Source organism: Amblyomma americanum, chromosome 6 (assembly GCF_052857255.1).
Source record: "Amblyomma americanum isolate KBUSLIRL-KWMA chromosome 6, ASM5285725v1, whole genome shotgun sequence".
NCBI classification, from domain to species: domain Eukaryota; kingdom Metazoa; phylum Arthropoda; class Arachnida; order Ixodida; family Ixodidae; genus Amblyomma; species Amblyomma americanum.
Genome location: NC_135502.1, coordinates 126720179 through 126742851, shown reverse-complemented (window position 1 = coordinate 126742851; position 22673 = coordinate 126720179). Strand labels below are relative to the sequence as shown.

General features: G+C 51.0%; 1 protein-coding gene across 3 annotated transcripts in view; it reads left to right on the top strand.

The window, feature by feature from the left end:
- Positions 1-223: 223 nt before the first annotated feature.
- The window catches only part of LOC144094069 (uncharacterized), a 205692-nt gene continuing 183242 nt past the window's right edge, over positions 224-22673 (top strand). For 2 of the 3 annotated variants that reach the window (XM_077627946.1, XM_077627944.1), the window contains exon 1: positions 225-425. The gene's annotated coding sequence lies outside the window, so the exon portion shown is untranslated. Of the gene's footprint in view, positions 426-22673 lie in introns of all 3 variants that reach the window. The other variant, XM_077627947.1, reaches the window with a different exon arrangement.

The following is a 22673-nucleotide window of genomic DNA, read 5'->3' as shown; positions in this document are numbered from 1 at the left end:
GAATCTTCTCCAGGTGAGCGTTATATGGTGGTTGTGCAAGGAGCCTGAGATTTTTATTGTATTTTCCCACCAGATTACATGCTAACGCGGAAAAAACTCCCACATCGTAGGAAGCGCGCCCGCAGGCGGAGCGCGCGCGTCCGAAGTTGCGAAATCGAAACAGAAAACGGCGCCGCCGCTCTGGGTGCGCTGGGTGTGAGGCTACCGCCGCCTCGATCACCCGCGCCGACTGGCGTCTCGTGTCGGCACGAAACATGGAAATTTTGTGAGTGGGAGTGGGCTGGCACGGTGGTCGCAAGTGTTTTGGACCGCTAAACGAACTCGAGCACGACGAAACAGCGGTTTCCACTCGTGCGAAAAGCTGCCGCAAAATCGGCGCGTGCCGTCCGAATGTCCGGAGGCGTCAGGAAGCCAGCGCGTCTTCGGTGAGTTAATCGCGCCTTGCATATTCATCGCATGCGGCGGCACGCACGCGCGCTGTCGTCGGCTGGCCCACGCCAAGTGCACAGCGGCCCGAGTTCGCGCGTGGTTACGAACACAGCTCGTGCAGCGTTCACTTGCCGCCGGTGGCAGTCGCGGTTCCAGGCATCTCGTAATGGCTACGGCGATGGTTCGATTCTTCCCAGCCTGCGGCAAGGTTTTGCTTACGCCAGAAAGGGATGCAGTCGGGTCGGCCGCACAAGTGCCCCGAATCTCATCACGTGGGCCCATGCTGCGAGTGTTCTCGAGAAGGGTGCGTCCGTTGCTCGCGCACGCCCCAACAAAGCCACCTGCCGAAGATACGTGGTGCTCGGCGGGGTTGTTCCCAGCCTAACATGTCTGTCGTGAGAACGTGTTCGTGGCCGCTGCTTTGGCCGATTTCCCAGCGTGAGTGTGGCGCTCGAAACGATGTCCTCTGGCGGGACTTTCACCTCCGCGTCGTGTTGCCCGCTTAATCTTCACTAGTGTCCCCCGTACGGTCTGCCAACGCACGACCGCGTTCCAACACCTCGATGTGTCGTGCGCCGATTAGGCTGTATGCTTATGTGGGCATGGAGATAATGTAAAGCGAGACGCCGGTGCCGATAGCGCGTCGTGGCGCTGCCGAGGTGATATTACGCGACCGCGCGCACTGCTGCCGCCTTTGGGCCCGAGCCAAGCGCGGCGCCGTGGAAGAGCTCGCCCGCAAATTGTGCAACCCCTGGCGACGGCACGAGGGCTGCTGCTGTATTCCCGGCCGCGCGCCCGCCGAGGGACGGTGGTGGTGCAGTCATTGCGAGATCATTGATAACACGCACTACTTCGCGCTCGCGTTGCCGCACGGTCGTGATTGCGTGAGCCCCCTGCCTCGTGAAAGAACGAGCGGCTGTCGCGCCGGTGGCCACCGGAGAACGAGCGGGGTCAATCTCACGCGCGACCCGACTGCGAAAGGCGCCTCTGAGTGCCTTATTGACACGTGCGTCTCATTATACGCTTGAGCGAGCGAGTCGATAGCAAGTTTCGTAAAGACTTGCACGTGTACTTACTTGACCATGGGTGTACGCTTATAGACTCGGCATTTTAATGCAGCTGGGGCTGCATGGAGCTGTAGCGTTGGACGTAACATTACGCTAAAGCTTGGCCCAGATACGATGTATGTACGGATGGATACGGCTGAACCCTTTAAATCGGGCGGTTGCTCAAGCCACCTAGCCATGACTTGTGAAATTTTACTCCTCTCTTGATTTTAGCCACCGATCAGATAACCTTCGCTTGGTTACTTCTACCCGCTTAAAATCTACCTTCCTTTCACTGTCCTTAAACCCCAATGCCTTGGGTAAATCAGCCGCGCTGCTTTCCACTGCAGGGTGGAGCCCTTTACAGAAAAGTATCAAGTGTTCAGCCGTTTCCTCCTCCTCTGCGCACGCAACGCACAACGTGTCGATCTTGTGGTACCCGACTCTATATGTCTGAGTCCGCAAAACTCCCGTCCTGGCCTGGACAGTGGTAGTGTTCCTGTATATGCTCCCGCAGGGGGAGAATATACAGGAACACTAGACGGATGGATGGATGGAAGGTAGGAGCGTCCCCTTTGAAACGGGGCAGTGGTAGTTGCCACCATGCTCAGTTTTTTCCCTTTATTTTTGTTTAACTCTGCTGTAAGTTGTTAATAAAATTCGCCATTTTCTTTAAAATACGTCATCCTACACTTTAAAAGCTATGTCACCTCTCTGCTTTTCAGCCACCAATCTCTCAATCGCTTTTTGCTAATTTCCACCGCAGATTTATTTACGTGACCATTGTCATCTCTAAACCCTAGGGCCTCAGGAAGAGCGACTGTGCCTGCGTCGGCATCGGGATGAATACCATCACATTTTAGTATGAGGTGTTCTATTGTTTCTACCGATTTACCGCACGAAGCACATGTGTCATCATCTTCGTTAAATTTCTTCTTGTAGCTGCGCGTTCAAAGACACCCTGACCTAGCTTCAAATAGGAGGGCACTGCCTCTTGAGTTATCATAAAACGTTTCCTTCCTGATCTGCCTTTTCCAGCATCGATATAGTTCTACACTATGCTTCTTTTTCATTGAATCTATCCAATTTTTAGACAGTGGTCATCGTTAGCGCCCTCTCGTGGCCGGCAGGCGTTTCTTTGCCGCCTTGTCAGCCACACGACCTTAAGGGGGTCCTGCAACACTTTTTGAAGCTCTGAAATGAAACCCAAAGGTCGAGTGGAATCAGACGCGACGGTGGACACAAACACAGCTGTTGAGTAGAGAAAACTCAAAATACATTCAAGTTGCATTACCACATCTCAATCTGCGCAACCAGCGAGCAACACATGTGCTCGATTTGCGTTGCAGGATTCCTTTAAAGCATGCAGAGTTACCCAACCGGACATTTTTAGTTGACAAACATGTGCATACACGTATAGGTATGTGTGTGTGTTTTGTTCCGTTTGAGTCAGCTTGAAAGCGCCAACTACTCAGAAGAAAAAAACTCGTGGCTGTTTTCGATTGAAGTAATTAAGCTAAGTCCTGTCTCGGCGTTTTTTTTTTTGAATTGTTATAATGTGTTGTACGATATCATTTTTTCACTTGCTACCCTGCGTGCATTTACTGCGGCCTATCGAACGCTTTGTTCTGTGGCTTATAAGCATGTATTCCCTCACGTGTATTTAAAATGAAGTACTTTTTTTTTTTACTAAAGCTTGTGTCTTATTCAGTGTGTATACTAAAATGCCCGAGCTGGAGCAAAGCAGCGGTAGCACCTCGGATCGTGAAAGAGCCGTGTGATGAGCGGCATCATTTCAGGCGCGTGATCCGCGCTGACACCTGCGATCTTCGGTCGCTGCTGTCAAACCGCGCATCGTCGATACATTCGTGTCGACAAACAGACGGCCGTGACGTGCGTCGCTTTCTCTTTTATGATTGCAGCGTGCCGTAGGGGTCAAGGACGTTTTATCCGTGTCGTGTCTTCCAAACGCCGACTTCGCCGTGGCGTTTTTTACTGGACGGCCATTCTAGGATGTGAAAATTAAGTCGGCATAGAGCGAATATGCTTCAACCAGCGGGCTCGTTATTCTTTCTTGCACACAGAAGCAGCGAGGTTCCGCAGGTGCGCGGAACGTCTGAGTAGGCTTTCAATTGTTAATTCAGACCAGTGCGTACGTCTCAGTACAGCATTTATATGTGGAGGCCTGTGTGCCCTTAGCGGCTGCGTCGACACCTGCCTCGATTGGCAGGTGGCAAAGTAGATGGAGATTTTCCACATTTAGGGAAGATGACGGAGGGGGAACTGGAGAGGAGGACAACGACTTTAATGGTACAGGAGAGGTCTGCCTGGTTGTCGGCCTGGCATGGGGGGGGGACAACTCGTCTACAGTGAAGCTCCGCCCACATTCAGGACCGCCGAACAGAGCTCCTCCTTGACAAAAAGTAGACCATTAAAGCTTTTTTTCTTGTTACCTGAACAAGGAACTGATCAGGAGACGAGATTTAAAGCGCTCAAGAATTTTGATGATTGTGGCTTGTTTGATATTCAAACGTTAAAATTGTGGGGGACAGATAAGCTCCGCCTTGAGGGTATGACGCGATAGACTTAATGGGTTAATGCCCGTGTATGCGGAATTGGTCATTCTGTACTTTACAGCCATAGATCCCTGGGAGTATTCATGCCACTCCTGGCGCAGTGCTGCAGCGGTTAAGCGACGCACCTTTGCCCTGCGTGGCAGGTGCTGCCACCGGTGGGGCTTGTGCGATTCAGGTTGCTCCTGTCGAGCAATCTCTCGCGACCAAATAAAAAATTGATTTTTGTGGAAAGGAAATGGCGCAGTATCTGTCAGGCATCTCTGCGGACACCTAAACCGCACCGTAAGAAAAGGGATTCGCTGAATATCAATATAAGCAAAACAAAAGCTGTGCTTTTTAGACCCCGTAATAAGTCTGTTTCTGAGTTAACGTTATCGATCGGTTCATCAAAAATACGCGTCTCCTCTTCCGTTAAAAGCCTTGGTGTCACATTCCACGAGAACTTATCTTGGGATGTTCATGTTGATAATACAGTAGCCAAAATTTCAAGAGTAGTAGGTATCCTGTCCAAGTTTCGGTACTACTTTCCACAATGCATAAAAAAACTTTTGTACGACTCTTTGTTCACCAGTGTTATAACTTATTGTTTCTTAGTCTGGGGTACAACCTCTGTCTCCAATATTACAAAACTCCATGCACTACAGAAAAAAGCAGTTCGTGCAATTAACAACATCCCAAATGATGTACACACCAAACCTGTCTTTGAGGCATTACACATTGTACCTATTGTGCAATTGTACTCTGTCATGCTCCGCAAAAAGTACACATCAAATATTAATCAAGGAACTGCATTTCTCGCTGATTTGTCTCGACTAACATGCAGAGAACGCCCCTACAATACGCGCATCGGAGACAACTGGTATTTACCGCGAACGCGAACTAACTATGGCAGACAAATGCTGTCCTATAATATCCCGTCCATTTTAAACAATTTGTGAAAAACTGTAATTAGTGAAGAGTAACAGCATATAGTTTCTTTAGTGTACTAACTCAGCCTGCTTTTATGCCTTCCCTCTTTACGTGATATGTTTGATGGTTGTGTTTTTTGATGCCCTGAACGTGTTTTATTTTCGATGCAATGTGCTTTTGTTTTAAATATGTCACAGGCATAACATATAATGTACCGTTGTGTGATTGTGGGTTTTTGTGCACAATGTAGTTGCTGTAGGGGGCGGGGACCTCCGTCAAGCCTCTATAGGCTTTTTGTCCCCGCTCCCCACATCCTTGATGTGAAATAAACCTGATTGATTGATTGATTGATTGAGGGAGTGAAAGAAGGGAAGAAAGAGGTGCCGTAGCGGAGGGCTCCGGAATAATTTCGACCTCCTGGGGATCTTTAACGTCCACTGATACCGCGCAGCACACGGGCGCCTTTGCGTTTCGCCTCCACCGAAACGCGGCCGTATTCGAACCTGGGACCTCCGACTCAGTAGCCGAGCGCCTAACCACTGAGCCACCGCGGCGGGTCCTCTCGCGACTAGTCATTCATTTAACTGCCACCTGTCACGGTGGTCAGTTTGCTCACATTCCGGTGGGTACGATGTGATAACGTGATAATGTCACGTTGCAAAGCTGAGTTCACTGTCGTAATCGGTCAGCGGAGTTATACATTTGATTGGAAAACTAATTTCGTCGAAAAGAGCTGGTTACAGGACAGTCATGTTAGGTGACAGTCAGCTCATGGCTGTTGGCGACCTGGTTGGCCCACTCAATGACCCGGACTTGCGTCCTTGGGTCTGAGCTGGCCAGCACGGCCTCCCACCGTCGAGAGAAGGAGCTTGTGCTAAATCCGCCGGAGGCGGTTCCTTCTTGCAGTCGCATCATATGTGGCTCGAATACCACAGTGCTTACACTGCGGGCCATACTGGCTCGGATACATATATGTGCGAGCAGCAAAGGGTTTAGAAACGAGCGCGTCTGAACACGACGCCACGTGTTTTCTCGAGTCCTTAACGGTTAAAGGTTTGTCCGGAGTGGGGTAAACGCGCCTCTCCAGCCTAAAATGGCTGTTAATGTCGTGAAATGAGATCGACCAGGATGCCGTGGACCATGGTCAATGCTGCCAACCGCAGTTTCTTTTTTAAGTTGTATCCGCTGTATAGTGGCTTGGGCGTCCGCCTCAGCTGCGGGCTGGTTAGAAAACAAGGATGGGCATACAAGCGTCTCCTAGCCCGGCGCCTGGCTTCTTTCTTGGCTGTCACACCGCAGCTAACTCTCAAATGCTTGCGTCTGACACGTGATTGCCCTGTGAGTTTTCGCTCTCCCCCTCCCTTTCTTTTAATAATTGATTCTTTTAAAGCATGAAACGTGTTTTATGTAACGAAAGTAAAAGTAAAAACAGCGCTGATTTTTCCACAAACCACACAGAAAGACCAGACAGGACGGGCGCTGACTCCAACTATGTTTATTGAAAGCCACATGTTGCATATATATAGCCCTAAGAAGGCGAACGCATGCGCATTTCTTACATAAGAAAAAACCGGGAAAAAAACACACTCAGACAAAAGCAACTCAATATCGCGTATATTTTAGCAATCTATGCTCACTTTCTCGTAGGGAGATCGAAGTGGTGCTGACGCACATGACACCTCTCTCTGATAAAAAAAAGGGCTTCTGTCAGTTCGCGACCTAACCTATCATAGATAAAATTTTAATCTCGTCAAGTCGTGGTTCACAGATTTTTTCGTTTTTATCAATGCACGAGCGACAATGGCCGGGTAGGTTTTCGGACGAATTTGATGCGTTCCCTAACGACCTTTTGTGTTCCCCAGCACGCTCGTTTACGCAGCGTCCAGTCCGGCCGACGTAGACCACTCTCGTGGCACACCTTACGTAGGGCTTCGAGTGCTTCTTTCCACACCCAGATGCTGCTTTGGCACCGCTGCTAACCTTGGGACACATCTTGACCCATTTGCAGGGGCGGAGAAGACCATGGGGACTCCGTACTTGTTGCCAACTCGTTCTAAATTGTGGGACACCTTGCGAATGTACGGTATCACCACTGGTTTGGCTTCGCCAAAGTCTTTCCAGCGTTTCCCCTTTGTTACAGTGTTACACCAACTAGCCCAGCAAGAGGTACTGTTAAACGGTTTTTAGCTCCAGTTCTTGGCAAACTGGCGAACATCGTTCCGAAACTGCGGGGAAGCCGTCGCCGAAACTGAAGCCGAAACTTTTCGTTTGAATGATATCAGAAGAAAAAAAATCGGAAGCCACTTAAGTCAGCTTACGTAGAGGAATGCGAAAGCATGGAACTCTCTAGAACGCGGGTTTTTCCCACTACGCCAGTACGCGTTCTATTTAATTTTTTATTTTTCATTTGTTAAATTTTAGTCTGACGTCCGGGGGCTATGTCGTCGTCCGTGGCTGTGTTGACATCCAGGTGCTATGTCGACGTCGCGTGACTATTGTCACTTCGAAGTGTAATTTTCGCATTAACTAAGTAATTACAATTCATCAACCAAATTTTTTCCACAGCAAGATCTCATCACACACTATCTAACACAATCAAACTTTTGCACATTTTTCTAAATAGAATGACGTAATTACTAGAATTGATAGAGGCTGTCGTCGTCGTCATTTTTCATTCATTCGATCTCCGCTTGCAAATGCTGGGTGGCAGTGGAGCCGGATCGCATGGCGCAAACGGCGCACTGCGTAGCGTCAGGCGAGGAGGTGACCGAAAGCTGGCCGCAGCTACGGCGCAGCCAGGGGCACTGAGCGCCTTCCTTGCAATGCATCTCCTGCAACTGTCCCACTTCTGGACTCCCCAGCCACGGCGTGAGCGAAAGAAGGAAGGTGGGAATGAAAGCAGACAAAGGGAGGCGGATCCAACGCAAAAAGAAATAAAAGCATCCTTGTGATGTGCGATGTCTGTGCGCTCTAACATAGACAGAAAAACTTCATTGAGCAAGTGAGTTTTAGACCCAGCTGGGTCCCTGGGCCACTGCGCGGTCCCGCACTGCATCAAGTAGGTCATGCCGGGACATGACGTCGGCAGCCCGAGTCACCGCAGCAAGCTGCGATGTCGGGTCTGCAGACATGAGCAGGACCTCCCAGTCCTCCCAGCTCGAGATGGCGTGCTGTCCCCGCGGGGGAGGGTCAGCAGCGCAGCCGAAAAGGATATGGGAGAGTGTGGCGTGGGGGTCACCGCATAGGGAGCATGCAGGGGATGTGCCGCAATAGTGGGATAAAAGCTGAGGGGATGACAGAGAGCGGGTCCGGAGGCATCTGAAGAGGATTTGTTGGGAGTGCGTAAGAGAGAGGTGGGGAGGAGGGTAAGTCCGACGGTCCAAACGGGGTATTTGCGTGAGCTCCGCAAAGGTGTGCGCTCTAGAGAACCCCAGGTGGTCAAAAATTATCCGGAGCCCTCCGCTACGGCGCTACTTTCGCTCTTCATTCTTTCATTCCCTCTTTCCTCGCTTCTCGCGGCGCGGCTGAGGTGTCCACCGACCGCATTATGTTGACAGCAACAACTACGCACAGGCCGGGAAACCTTTCGCATTAAGGGGTAGCGCTCCAAAAGTTGGAAGCGACGCTTTCGGCGTTTTATCGATTAGTTTTGTGTCTAGCTCGTGCCTGCAGCAGTGCCATGAGATCAAGCCACGACCTCCCCACCTTCAACCTGTGGTCCAGTCCTCCGCATAAAATCAGCATCCTCGAGGTGCGAACAAGCAAATCACTCCCGGACCGTGGGAAAAAAAAAAAATCCTGGCTTGCCCCTTCTCTTATCTGCATTGAACAAAAATACCGCGTGTTAGCTCGTGCATTTGTCTGCGCATGAAAAAAATACATCTGTAAAAACTCTTAGGCCATCGTCGGTTGATCATTTGAATGTGTTAACAGTCAAACGTATACGTTACATCCAAGGTTGACACGCTAAAGTTTGCTAGTTTATCCGAGGTTAATACCCGCAGAGTTAGCCGCACGCAAACACACTGCATAGGTTCAGCCAGGACCGCGGCTCAACTAAAAGTGGCTATTGTTTTCTCCTTTGGATGTAAAATGTAGCAAAGTGCGCTGTGGCGTCATCATCACGACGACGTTGTGATCATGACGCCACCTTGGCCGCGTTCAACGGGTGCGCATCGTTCAGCACTGAGCAGGCGTCGGACAAGCCGATTTGTTGCGCCCGTCAAATCACGCTTGACTGCTCGTGCCATTGCCGCCAAAGAATAAATGAGGCCAGAAGATCCTCTTGGAAATAGTCCGACGGTACGAAGGCAGCCTCTTTTCAACCGAATTGCTAAAAACGGGCTTGATGTTACCTCGTGACTGCTTTCCTTCAGCGGTTAACAATCGGCTCCGTCATTCGGTACCTTGTGCACAGGAAGTGACTCTATAGCGCCATGACTTCGGCAGTAGGCTGATTTGCCTTCTGCGGAAGCAGCCGTCATACGATATGTACCGAAGTGCTGTGCTGGAATTGTAATGCTTTTATTGCAGACTTCTGTTAGCTCTCTGTCTGGTCATATTTTCTAGTTCTTGTGGCTAATTTGCGTCAGTACTACTGCATTGCGCTTATTCGCGCATACCATCGACTTCTTGTTCCCATTCGTGTCTTCTTTTTCCGTCTTTTTGTGATACCATTTACCTTGTTCATTAACGTATTATTCTTGCCGCTGCCAATGAGATTTCCCTAATTGTTATGATGGTTTCTACGCAATGCACTTCGTGAAACTAATGGCCCACTGGCCAGAAGTCAGACGCTAATGAAATGCTGATACGCGCCTGAGAAGACCATTGTGGAAATATGGCGACACCTGCCACGTCGCAAAACGCGCGAACTGCGCTTGTATAGTTACTACTTGGAAAGTTGCCTTTTCCGCCATCAGTTGGGCAATTAACGGAATTTCCTGCAGAAGCCTGTCAAGCTCTTCGTAGTTTTTCTTCTACTTTTTTTCTCCTTCCGCGGTAATAAAGATTGACTGATTGGCAGCTTTGAAGTGCTTGCGCGCGTCGAAGCTGGAGCTGAGGAGTGGTCGAAACTGGATGGTTTCGAGCCAAGGAGGGAAGGTTGTTTGAGCGGTTGTTGAGTCGTGTCTCTCCGGGGACGCCCAAAGCAGGTCTCGGTGTGCTTCGCATTCGTGCTCAAGGGCACGTTCTTCCCACGAGTGACGCATCAATCAAGCACGAGGGAGAGAGCGCTCCGCGCAACGCCTGAACCATCGCGGGGATGCGCCTGGCATTAATGCGTTCGATCGTCTCCCGTATTCGCTAAATGTTGATTCACTCTTCGCCTCGGACCTCACTGCAGACAGTGAACGCATGTGGATCACCTTTGTGGTCTAGTTGCGGCTGTGAAGCGCTCGCTTCTCCGCTCTCTGTGTTTATTATTATTATTCAGGGTCACTGCGCATGTTCTATTCTGAATCTCGATGTTTTGGTGCCTCTCAACGTACGGGAGGGATGCGGGAATCGACCCTCCTGTACCACTGGACTCCCGCCGGATTTTTGCCATGTACAGTCCTTGCCTGGTTCTCGGAATGCGCAGGATGAAGCGCTTGGTCGGATGAGTCTTCGACCCTACCTCGCGCAGACAAAACAGCCGCGTTAGCGTAGCGCTCTCAAAGCTGCCCCTCGCGCCATTAAAGTTGCGTCATCTCCCACATGATAGCGAAGCGTGTATTGCACGTGTCTTCGATTGTTTTGCTCTTATGGAGGCTGTTCTCTAGTGTCACCTGGGAATCAAAGGGTTGCTGCGCCTATTCAAGACGGATGGGGAGATTTTGTTCGTTTTGTCATCACAACTACTGCGATATAGTGTTTTGGTCCTGGCATCTGTGCACCTCTTGGCTTCCGCTGGAATATTACGAAGTTGGGCTTGTTCTCCAGTTCACGTCTCCATTTGTTTGCCGCGACAACGCAGGAGTCGTACTCTGTCCTGGCGAGGAGTGCAAGGCTCATCGGTGACCTTCGCGCCCACTTGCGTACGTGCCCAAAGAGCAGCAGCGTCCATCGCAGACGCGTCCCAGGCAAACAATGAGCCCCACGTGGCGCGACGACCACTGGGGCGGGAACTCGCGCCCCGTGTCCTTGGCCGTGGGGTCCGTTCCTTTCCCTTCGGCAGGGATCTCATTGCAATCCAGCCCGCGTAGATTGCGCTCGCGGCCTGCTCTTTTGTTCCCGGCCACAACGCCTCGGCTCTCTCTGGAAGCAGCGCTTCTGCGGTTTCGCCTCTTTCGTAATTCCCCCGCTTTGTCTCTGCCGCAGCATGTTCGCCGCCGCACTTATCTCCGTTGGACGTGTGGCGCCGCCTGGTGGTCGAGGCGCGGGTGGCCCTGGAAGCGACGCTTCTCTCTGGCCATCATCACCCATCCCTCACGTGTGGCCGGCTTGTGAATACGTTAGCCGTGACGCGTTTTCCGCACCCAATAGACGTTTTTAGCATACCGGAGACGTACTATCCGACACGTACCGGACTCCTCTTGTGCATGCGCAGTGGCATTGTTGGGGCGAGGGGGAGCCACTGCGCGTGCGCTGGAGTCCGGTACGTCTCGGATAGTACGTCTCCGGTATGCTAAAAACGTCTAATGTCCGGCGGCTGCCTTCAGGACGACGCGGCGCAGACACCGGTGACCAGGTGGCGCATGTGTCGCTAATTGAATATAGCCGCTAAATAGGTGTAGGACGTGTAAAGGCGCGCTCACACTAGCGGGAAGCTTCCCGCGCCGGCACAGCGTCAACGCCGACGCTGCCTCGCAGCTCCTCGGAATGACGCTCACACTGCGCGCGTTTTCTCGCTGCGGTTGTCTTGGAATGTGGAGAGAGGAGGCGCTGAAGGAGGACCCGAACGAGCAGAAAGAGAAGGGGACAGTCACGTGACACTAGAGAAGACTGGAAAGCGCACCCTGCTAGCTCCCCTCCCGTCGCCCTGGCAAAGCAGCCGCCGAGTGCCCGGCCGGCCGGCCGGACGCGCGCAGCCTCCGCCTCCGCCGACGGGGTCACTGAACTGGGACCGACGTCACGGTTCACGGTCGGCGCCCATTGGCTGTTCTGGTCAGCGGCACGGGAAAAATAGGTACCGAACCCATCGCTCTGCGGGACGGCACAGCAGGCTGTCCGCGGGAGAAAAACCGGCTTGGGCGGGAAGCGGCACGCGGAAAACGCCCGGCGTTGCGCGTTTTCCCGCTAATGTGAGCGCGCCTTAACGCAAGTATTACCGTCGGAGAGACGAACAAAATGACCAGGTAGTGCGCGTCGAAGCAGCGAGCGTAAACGCGTCGTCTTTGTGCACTTTTGTCAGTGTACAACGAACAGGGCAAAAACAAACAAGTGATGTCTGAGAGAGAGAGGGGGATGAAAGTGCCTGCATCCCTCGCTATCCTTCCGTGTTTATTCCCAGCCAGCCCAACTTTCAATCCTCTTCAGAGGTGCGTTCACAGTCCAGAGAAGCTACCTTTCACCCGACGCAGAACGATACACGGGCATCCGAGTTCGGTCGCGTGCCAATCGCGCTTTGCACTGTGCCCGATACGATTACCTTTACCTGATGAGCGCCTCCTAGATATTGCAAAGCTGATTCCGAATATTATGTGCGAGGGAACCCCTACACGAATGAAATAATCTCCGTGTTAGTGTTTAGCGCTTCTCACGCTGCTCGTAATTGACCTTTAGCGACCCGCCGCGATGACCCAGTGTCGGCCGCGTTTCGATGGGGGGAGAAGTGCGAAACGCCCGTGTGCTGTGCGATGCCAGTGCACATCAAAGGACTATAGACACCCAAGTTCAGTTGCGACGTGTTTTCTTCTTTGTAATGGTGCATAAGACGTTAGAATACATGCATGACCGTGTGGTGTTCGCCTACGACCGATGGATATTTATGGTTGAATCTTCTGTCATGCTGTTTCGGTTTCATCAGCCTGACGATGGCTGTGACGTGTAAGAAGCGCTTGGGTCACGTGAGACATGCAAAAATCTCCAGCATAACCGATAATACGTCGTTTGTTGTCATCCCAGCTGTTGAATCAGTCTTGCTTAAAGGGACAGTGAGGAGAACTCTCAATTTTTTTTTGTTAGCAAAATCTGATAGTTCGGCATTTCATGGCTTTGTTGCCGCTTGTCCGGGAGCGAAAGATGCATTTATTTAGAAGAAATTTGGATTCGAAGTTGAAAAAGTTTTTCCCGTCGCTCCACGAGTGATGGGACAATAACTGAGGCAGAGGAGATCGACGTAGCTCTAGCGGCAGGCGAGGGTTATCGCACCAATAAATCTCTCACAATCATAACAGATTCCCAAGAAGCGTGCAGACGCTACATGCATAGGAAGAATCAACAAGAAAGCACTGAGGATTCTCTTGAAAACGCAGCGAACCAACGAAAAGATCTAACATAGGATCTACTGGGTACCGGGACACGCCGGAGTCTAAGGCAATCTGAAGGCGGACAAGCTAGCTCGCGAGCTTACTATCCGAGCTGGTGCGTCAAACGCCTCGGACGGCCCGGAGATAACGGTAGAGCTCGCGTACGCAGCTATCCTCAACCTCATCAAAGGCAGAAGGCGCAAATATCCCCAGCCACATCCTCTGCTAACACAATATGAAGCGACATGTTGGAGAAGACTCCAAACAGGAGCCTTCCACAAACCTTCATATTCTACATAAGGTGTATCCGGAACAGTATAGGGATACATGTCCGTGGGGCGGGGCAACCCCCACGCTGTATCATATCACATGGGAATGCATACACAATGTAGCTTTCCGAGGTAACAAAGAGCCAAATGCGGAGCAGTGGGAGGACCGGCTAACCAGCAGCCAGCTCAAGGTCTAGAGACCTAGTGAGCCACGCATGCCGGATGGCCAGGGACAGTGGTGCCTTGCACTAGTGGCGCCAACCACGCTCAGCCTGGAAGACATCGGCATTCTTCGGGCAAGCAGCAAGGCTCCCTTATTAGAGCAATAAAGTTTATTCCTCACTCGCTCCCGTCGCTCCGGTTCAAACTCGGCGCCTTCTTATGACGTCAGAGGACGGAGTGACGTCAAACATGACGTAAACGCAGGCTCCGTGATTTCTGGGGGCTAGCGGTGCGGTCTAGCAGCAGTCGAAATGAAAGCTAGCAGCAGTCGAAATGAAAGGCATCTATCGGGGGTCGCTTCGCTTACGTTTGCACCGGCGTCTTGCCAGCGTTACGATGGATCCCGTTCCCGATCCCGGTGACAATGTTCTCGCAAAAACTCCGGCCTGCATATCAGTGACCTCAGCCCCACAGAGCGTGCGATGCTTTTGACGGAGCACGGTTCAGTTAGGCGCCGGCGAGTCGTTTCCCTCTTCCCCAGTGAGCAGCCGTTGCTAAATAAATATTGTAAACCCAGTACGGGGAGTCGTGAGGGGCCAGGACAAGGTCGGCGCGTCGCGCCCATCGGAGGCTGGCCGGGGCTTTGGGGCCAACGGATTGTGATTCCTTGAACGGCGCGGTTGCACGGTGCAGCTGGTGGCGTCGAGGAGGTTTCCCACGGTTGCATGGGCCAGGTTATTTATTTATTTATTTTTTTGCCACTAAAAACGGATGGGTGTTCAAGGGCGCTCGCGTTAAAAGTTGGCGGCTTGAAAGTAAAGCCGACGCAGGACGCTTCAACGGGTTCCTCGCGTTTCCGTAGGTACGGGGTCCACTGGATTGGGCTCTCTCGCTCACTTGCATGCACCTTCAGATGTGTACTGTGAATGGATTAAATTAGCCGAGAGCTAGAATAGAACAGCTCCGCCCAACTGCCGAAGCTATTGAATGGAGCCGCAAACAAACGAGTTGGAGGGGAGCGGAGTCACGGTCTCTGCAGGTTCCAAATCTCTTTTTCTTAACTGCCTTGTATCTTGTCTCCCGTCTTTAACAAACGATTTCCGTTAGGTAGTTTGGAGTTGACTGGCACAGCCGGGAACGTTTCGCTGGGCGAGCGTACGAAGACACAAGCGCTCTTTATACTGCGAACTGCCTTGTACGATCACCGACCATCGTGCCATCATGGTTTTTCATCGACCGTGGCGATCATCTGACCAGCCTTAACAGGCTCCTTCAAAGGTTTACTAGCACTTGAAGCGGCACTTGGAGTTCCTCTGCTGTTCGGCGCTTGTAAATCGAGGCGCGTCAAAAACAAAACCACGGGGCACGCAAAGCTCATAGACGCGAAGCGCCATGACAAATCGAAGCTCTCCTGGCCGCCTGTGGCGCCGCCAAGCATCGGTTTTATTTGCTTCCAACATTCAGATTGTATTTTGTCTGTCTTCCTTGTGTCATAAAAGTGCACTATCGAATTAAACACAAAACTTACTTCAATATTGAACCGCGCAACCTTCCCTTGTCAGCATCAGAGATTCGTGCATGGTTCAATGGAGGAAGGGAAATTCCTCCGAGGTGGCATCTCTTGTCCTAAGACGTCATCGCGCTTGTACTTGCGAGATTGGCCTGTGGCGGCGATACCTGCATTTTGGTTCCTACTATTTTCTACCTTTCAAGAGCTTTGTTTTCAGAAAGAGTGGCGTTTCTGTGATCAGGAGCTGGCATTCTATCGATGCAAGCCAACTTCAGTTTCTCCTCAGTGTCCCTTTAAGCGTTTGAATAAATTAAAGGTGCGTGTCGGCAGTTGCAGTAGTTTTTCATGCCTCACGTAACCGAAACACTGTTCGCACGTCACAGCCTTCGTTCGGCTGATGAAACCGAAACAGCATCAAAAAGAAATTCAGCCGCAAATTATTTAGCGGTCGTAGGGCAATGTCACGGGCTGATCCACGCACAGTAACGCTGAAGGCATTATTTTGAAGAAGAAAACACACGAGTAAACGTTTGTTTTCTTTATTTAAAGAATCCCCTTGGCGGTCGAAATTAATGTCGCGCCCTCCACAGTGGCGTTCGTCATCGGTTGCGTGCCGCTTAGGACCAAACATGCCGACCTTCTAACGGATCTCACGCTCCCTTTGACGCCTTTATCAGTTGATAGTTGCTTAGACATCGGCGGGCATTCCACGCGCCAAAAGTTAGAACTAACCTTTGAACATTTAAGTGTGTCTCAGAAGCTTCTTCTGACGAAATTTCGTGCGAATTTTATAAAGCTTCGAACTCTTTTCTTGGTCCTATCCTACTACTGGCTGCCTTTGGGATTCGATGAAGAGATCCTAACCGAGTTTTGCACAAAATAATTACGGTCCTAATTGCATAGAGTACTTATAAAGCCTGGGCCACTAACGCAGAGCTGATGACTAAAGTGCTTTCTCTCTGTCTCATAAAGAAAATTTTCGCTCTGTGGAAGGTTACGGGCTCATAACGTTGGCGAATTTGGAATACAGTTTTTTGCGAAACCTCTGTCAAATTGCTTACTGTGCGCAATATGTTATCATCGGCCCTCACCTGACGTGCGGCTTGGTTCGCGGACCACCGTGGATTAAAAGTCACGTGACGTCCTACTTCTACTCCGTGTGGTTCCCGCCTGATCAGCGTATGGAGGAAAGCCACCCCCTCCCCCCCCCCCCCCCCCACGCCTTTCTCCGACCTTCGCCTGTACGGGGGGGGGGGGGGGTTATCGTATTAGGCGTGCACACTATCTTTCGCCATGCTAAAGTGTACGAGAAATGGGTAGTGTGTTCAGGGGCCGTATTCCGAGTTTTTGTCATAATAAAAAGCGTCATAATCTGCCGCAACGGGCACACCTGATTGGTCAAAAAACCGGAAGCGGATGTCGGTCCGGTTGTGACTGAGCAGTATAGCAGGATGTCACTGCGTTGCGGTTGCCACAGCGAAACGTCCAGGGGCGTTTTGGCTCTTTGCCGAGAAAAAGAACGCGACCAATGCCACAGAAGAAACATTCAGCCACAAGTTTGGTTGCACAACGGATTCCACTGTATTTACCCAGTTGACTTCAGCAAATACAAACAATATAGTTCAGGCACACTCTTCTCCACCGTAAAGGCCGGAGGTGTACTTAAAGAAGAAAATATTGTACGCAACCACGCATGGATTTTCAGTGACAGAAGGCAGCCTCTACAGCCGTCGATCGCCGATGGTAAACAAAAGGCAGCTAGCTTGTTCGCAACAACACAGCGTTTTACATTTATCTTGAGGAAAAAGTTACGGAGAGGAAAATTTGTAGCATGCAGTCACTCGCTGCACAATGCGCGCTTCGTGCTGGGCTGAACCAAGACGCCGTGACGACTTGCCTTCTGCAACATCGCTGAATGTAAATTGGTCCTGTGATCGGACAGTTGTGCAGACGGTAATTTACGTTTTTTCATTCATTTTATGCAGGCACTGCAAATAAATGAAAGGCATGAGGTAAAAAAAAATCTTACTGTGTTTCTCGTGATATAGGCGTTGGAAGACTTTGCAGACGAAGTTTTCATAGGTTCGCCATGGTACTAAGCGCACGCATGCCCATTGACGCCTTAAAACTAACTTGCAAGCTAACTCGCGAGCTCAGTGATGCAGAGCCCACCACCGCGGCAATCGAGAGCCGTAAAAGATGCCAAAAAACCACCTCTGGCAAGTCAAACGCTTCGATGTAGCAGTGCGTCGCTGGCGACTGACCATCCGTGCACGTGAGTGGTTTCACCCTGGCAGACATTACACACAATCATGATGCAGGACGTTTCTAAGCTAAGATTTTAAGCTAATAAAGAGCTCTAGGATAGGAGATGCACGTTTTCGCGCAGTAAACGCAAGTATTTTGCGGGTCATTCTGCTTTATGTTACATCATTCAACATACGCAGACGAGATAACTCGGTGATAGTGGCGCCATTCAGTTTGAACGAAGAGAACAATTTCTGCAACAAACCGGTGCTCGTTAGGCCTAGGAACTACCGAATCGTCCAACGAAATAAAAAACAGCCCGAATTTATCGTGCATCCGATTTGTTATGGGGAAGACAAGGCGAAGCGAAAGTCCCGTGCTCAATTTATAGCCAGTTCACGGGCCGAAAAACGCAGTAACATCGACGAGTTCACTTCGAAGCGAGAGGCTCCACTTCAGAGCGAGCCGCCATGTTGGCTGTCGAACGTCTGCTGTGTGCGCTATGTGTTTGACGTCACCGCCCGGTTTCTTCGACCATTTTCGCTGCATCCGAACCACCACATCCGCTTCCGGCGTTTCGACCAATCAGGTGTGCCCGTTGCGGCAGATTATGACGCTTTTTATTATGGCACAAGCTCTGAATACGGACCTAGGAGCTAGCACGCGTCATGCAATATGATGAGGCGGCGAGTGTCGACGGTTTGCTGATGGCGGCGGCGGCGCTGCAGTCGCCTGGGTTGTAGGTCAGTGTTGGCGGTAAAGCGCTACAAGTAACGGCGTTACCGGTAACGCGTTACAAGTAACGGCGTTACCGGTAACGCGTTACTATTTTCGGTAACTTAGTAACGTACTCATTACCATATCGGAACTGTGACGGTAACGTGCTTAAGTTAACGTTTTTCGGTAACGTGAGGTGTCACGTTACTAGTTACATTTAATTCCAAGTGTCCCCCCTTCCGCCCCCTTTTCAGAAAAAAAAAGTGGAGAGCACCTAAAGTGGTGTTGCTAATAAACAAAATGTACAGGTGAACTCGATGACCCTTGATGCATGCCAGAAAACACCCGCTCTTGACGACGCGCCCAACTAAAATATAAAAAGATAATACCCATAAAGCACGAAGCATGTGCACGAACACGCATAAACACACTTGCCTTCACCTACCTCCCCTTCCCAAACACACACACACACACACACACACACACACACACACACACACACACACACACACACACACACACACACACACACACACACACACACACACACACACACACACACACACACACACACACACACACACACACAACTCTCTAAAGAGTGGAAGCATGCCGAGCATTTTGGAACATCGCATTTTTCAGAATTACTGTAAATTTATGGAGAGTTCAGCGATGTCTTTCTGAAGTTGGAATTTATGATGAAGTGTCATTTTGTGTTTAATGTCACATTCAGTAAATGGCTTCACCATGTGCCACAGAGTTAAAAGCCATTACATGTAACTTTAAGCCACTATAACATTGCTAGGCTCCTGCAAATTTCTGCAAAGTATTTTCGGAAATCATAATTTCGGGTAAAATCGTTGTTTGGGCTAGAAGCTTTATGTGAAATATGAGCTTTATAAAATTGTTATCGTGAGTTCTTGCACCGAAGACGCACTAATTAAAATTTATGGCCATGGAGTAACGGCAAAGTAACGTGCGGTACATTTTTTCGGTAACGGTAACGCGTTACATTTTTTTAAAGGTAACGTAGGGCGGTAACGTGTATCTATTTTTTTAGCGTAACGAGTAACGTATTTAGTTACCTTTTTTCGGTAACGCCTACAACACTGCTATAGGGTATGGTCTGGTGGCCTCCGGATGAATTGCTGCCGCTGGCTTGCGTGTTCACGCCGTTTGCTGTGCTGTGTGCACGCTGTTATGATCGGAGGCCCCGACAGCGGGAACAGACGAGCCCGGCAGGCGCCATCGAACTATGCTTGACCCAAAGGGGCTGTCGTCCTGAGAAGAGGATTAGGAACGGACTGTGAGCTGTGACGAAAGGCCTCTCATCCGGTCGTCCGGAGTATGGAATGCGGCATTGCTCCCAAACTGTGCCCTCACGTGGACCGGCAGAAAGACGCGAACAAAGGCGCCGAACCCGCCTCGCTCGCTTGCACGTGCGGCCAGACAAAGCGGGGGCGGACTCGGCTGATTCATCTTACCCTCGGGAATGCCCGGGGGCGTCAGGACGCATCTTTACACGGAGAGCGTCACCACCTGCTAAGCCAGCGACCTTGTGCACATGATCAACCCGTCGGGAAACACATTCCAGGACGCCTCTTTCCCACGGAGGGGGTCACCGCCTGCTAAGCCTACGACCTTGCGAACCTGCTCAACCGGTCGGAAACAGGATTCCAGGAATTCAAGGCGCCGGGATTCCTCATCGCCTGTGCACATGTTTGTGGAGGCGGAGCGGTCACGGGGTTAGGGAAGAGACTATGAAGAGTGTGTCTTCCCATTGGACGCTTGATCAGCCACCGGTTTCCCTAGCTAGGCGCCTAGGGAATATCCGCTGTATTTAAGCCGCGATTTGGCTGATTTCAAGGGTCTCCACCTCTGACTTTTGGGGTCCCTGCTTCTGTTGTAAATATGTAGCACTTCATCTCTGACTTTCGGGTCTCCCTGCTTCTCATGTAAATATGTAAATAAACCTTCAAGTTTCCCAACCCTCCTGAAGGCTTCCCTCCGTCGTCTGCAGAGTTCATCGTCATGCGGTGAAGACCTCGGTCCCGATACCCAAGCATATCAACTGGTTGGCAGCGGTGGGATGGTCTGCGCCTGGTCCTGACTCTGGTATGGTAAGTGCGCGGTCTTTCTCTTGGAGCATTGCCAGGTTTTACAACTTTGGAAGATTGTTAGCCTAGGTAATCGAAGGTTGGTATAAGAGGCAGCCGGGGCTCCTCTTACCACGTGAGTAGAGACTTGCCGTTGCATAAATAGTCACGGACTGGAAGAAGCTGCGCAAACCAGACCTAGTTCTCGTATGCGGGGAATTGGGCATTGATTGTGGGTCGATCCGTAGAAAACCTGAATTGATTAGGGCCATTGAGGATTTCGGTGCTGACGAGGAGGAGATAGTAAAATGTTGGGAGATAATTAAGGAAAGGGAACAAAAGAAGCGAGAGGATGAAAAAAAAAGCGCGAAGAGCAGGAAAGAGCACGAAAGGAAGCGCGAAGAGCACGAAAGAAAGCGCGAAGAGCAGGAAAGGGAGCACGAAAGGAAGCGCGAAGAGCATGAAAGAGAGATCGAGAAAAAACGGCTCGATCTGCAGATAGCTCAGGCTGCACAGGCAGAACGCACTAGGCTAGATGTGCCGAACACAGTGGCAAGCCAGGCAGCATCAAAAATAAAAATAAAGGACCTCTTGCAACCGTACAAACTTGGAGAGGACATAGGGCTCTTTCTCGTGAACTTTGAGCGGGCATGTGAAAGTTGCGAGTTCCTGACCGAGTCGTGGCCGCAGAAACTTCTGACCAAACTTCCATGTGAGGCGGCCCAAGTACTCGCTCGTCTGGCAAAAGAAGAGGCGGCAGACTATACTAAAGGCAGCACTCCTAAAAAAGTATCTCCTGTCCGCAGAGGCCTTTCGGCGCCGCTTCAGGGAAGCCAGAAAACAGCCTGATCAGTCATTTCCGGATTTTGCGTATAACCTTAAGGCAGACCTGAAGGAATGGCTAAAGGGAGAACAGGCTTATGGAACTCACGACAAAGTAATAGGGGTGATCTGCCTGGAGCAGTTTTTTGGCTCTCTGAGGGAAGAAATGCGCGTGTGGGTGCAGGACAGGCCGGGAAATAAAACCCTAGAAAGTGCAGCAGAGCTGGCCGAAGAGTTCCATGTCAAGCGCGTAGCAGAGGGTGCGCGTGCCCCCGTAAGCCCGAAAGTAGAAAAGAAATTTCCACGGATCCAGACAGGATGGGCAGCAAGCCGCAACTGGGAGCGGAACGAGGGCCACAAAGCAGAACCAAGCAACCCCACAAAGGGGGCGACCGAAAAAGAGAGGGATAAGGCTTTTGAAGCCAGAATGAAACTAGTGTGTTTCCGTTGTCACGAGCCCGGTCACTTCGCCCACGCTTGCAGGAAGCAGGAAATCGTTCTCTCCTTGGTGGAGGCGGGCGATGAGAACATGCGCCTGCTAGAGCCATACCTGAAAGACATGCAGGTTAATGGAAAACCGTGCCGGGTTCTGGGGGACTCTGCGGCCACCATGGACCTAATCCACCCCACGTACGTGAACGCAGCTGATTTTACTGGGGAATGTGCAGGGATAAGGCAGGTGGCCGAAGAGAATAGCGCATGCTTGCCGATCGCACGAGTTAGAATAGAGGGCCCGTTTGGCGTTCTGGAAACGGAGGCAGCGGTATCACGGAATCTGCCGGGAAAATTTCCGTGCCTCTTTTCAAATTGGTCGGAGCAGATGCTCCAAGGAAGAGGGTCGTAGTTTCGGCGATCGAACCGTCCAGGCGCTTACTCGTGCGAAGACTAGCGAGTTTGCAGCTGAAGTAAATCGTAGGAAGAACGAAGGCTCTCCCACGACGGGTCGGGCAGGGGCAAACCCAGGAGGCGATGCTTCTGAGACGAGCGGAGAGGCTCGCGGCAGGAACAGATGCGACGCCGAGTACAAGGACTCAAAGGGGGTCCAGTTCGATCAGCTCGTGGTGCCGCAGAAATACCGCGCAGGCATCCTTAAATTGTGCCACGGTGGGGGTTGGTCTTGCCACCTTGGAGTGAAGAAAACTAAAGCTAGGCTTCTACAGGAGTTTTATTGGCCTGGCTGCGTCAGGGATGTCAAGCAGTTTGTAAAGTCCTGCGACACCTGTCAGCGTGTCGGAACGCCAGGGGGTTTAAGGAAGGCTCCGATGAAGCTAGTGCCCGTGATTAGCGAACCCTTCCGTTGTTTGGTGGGGGACGTAGTCGGTCCTCTACCAGTGACTCAGTCGGGCTACCGCTACCGAAAAGGGCGGGAAAACGGGAATGCCGACGGTCTCAGTCGTAGCTTTCCTGCATAATCTGGCGTAAAATGCCCAAATGCTCGAGAAAGGCTACCGTCTATCATTTTTGGTTTTTGTTTTGTATTTTTCTCTTGCTTCTCCGTAC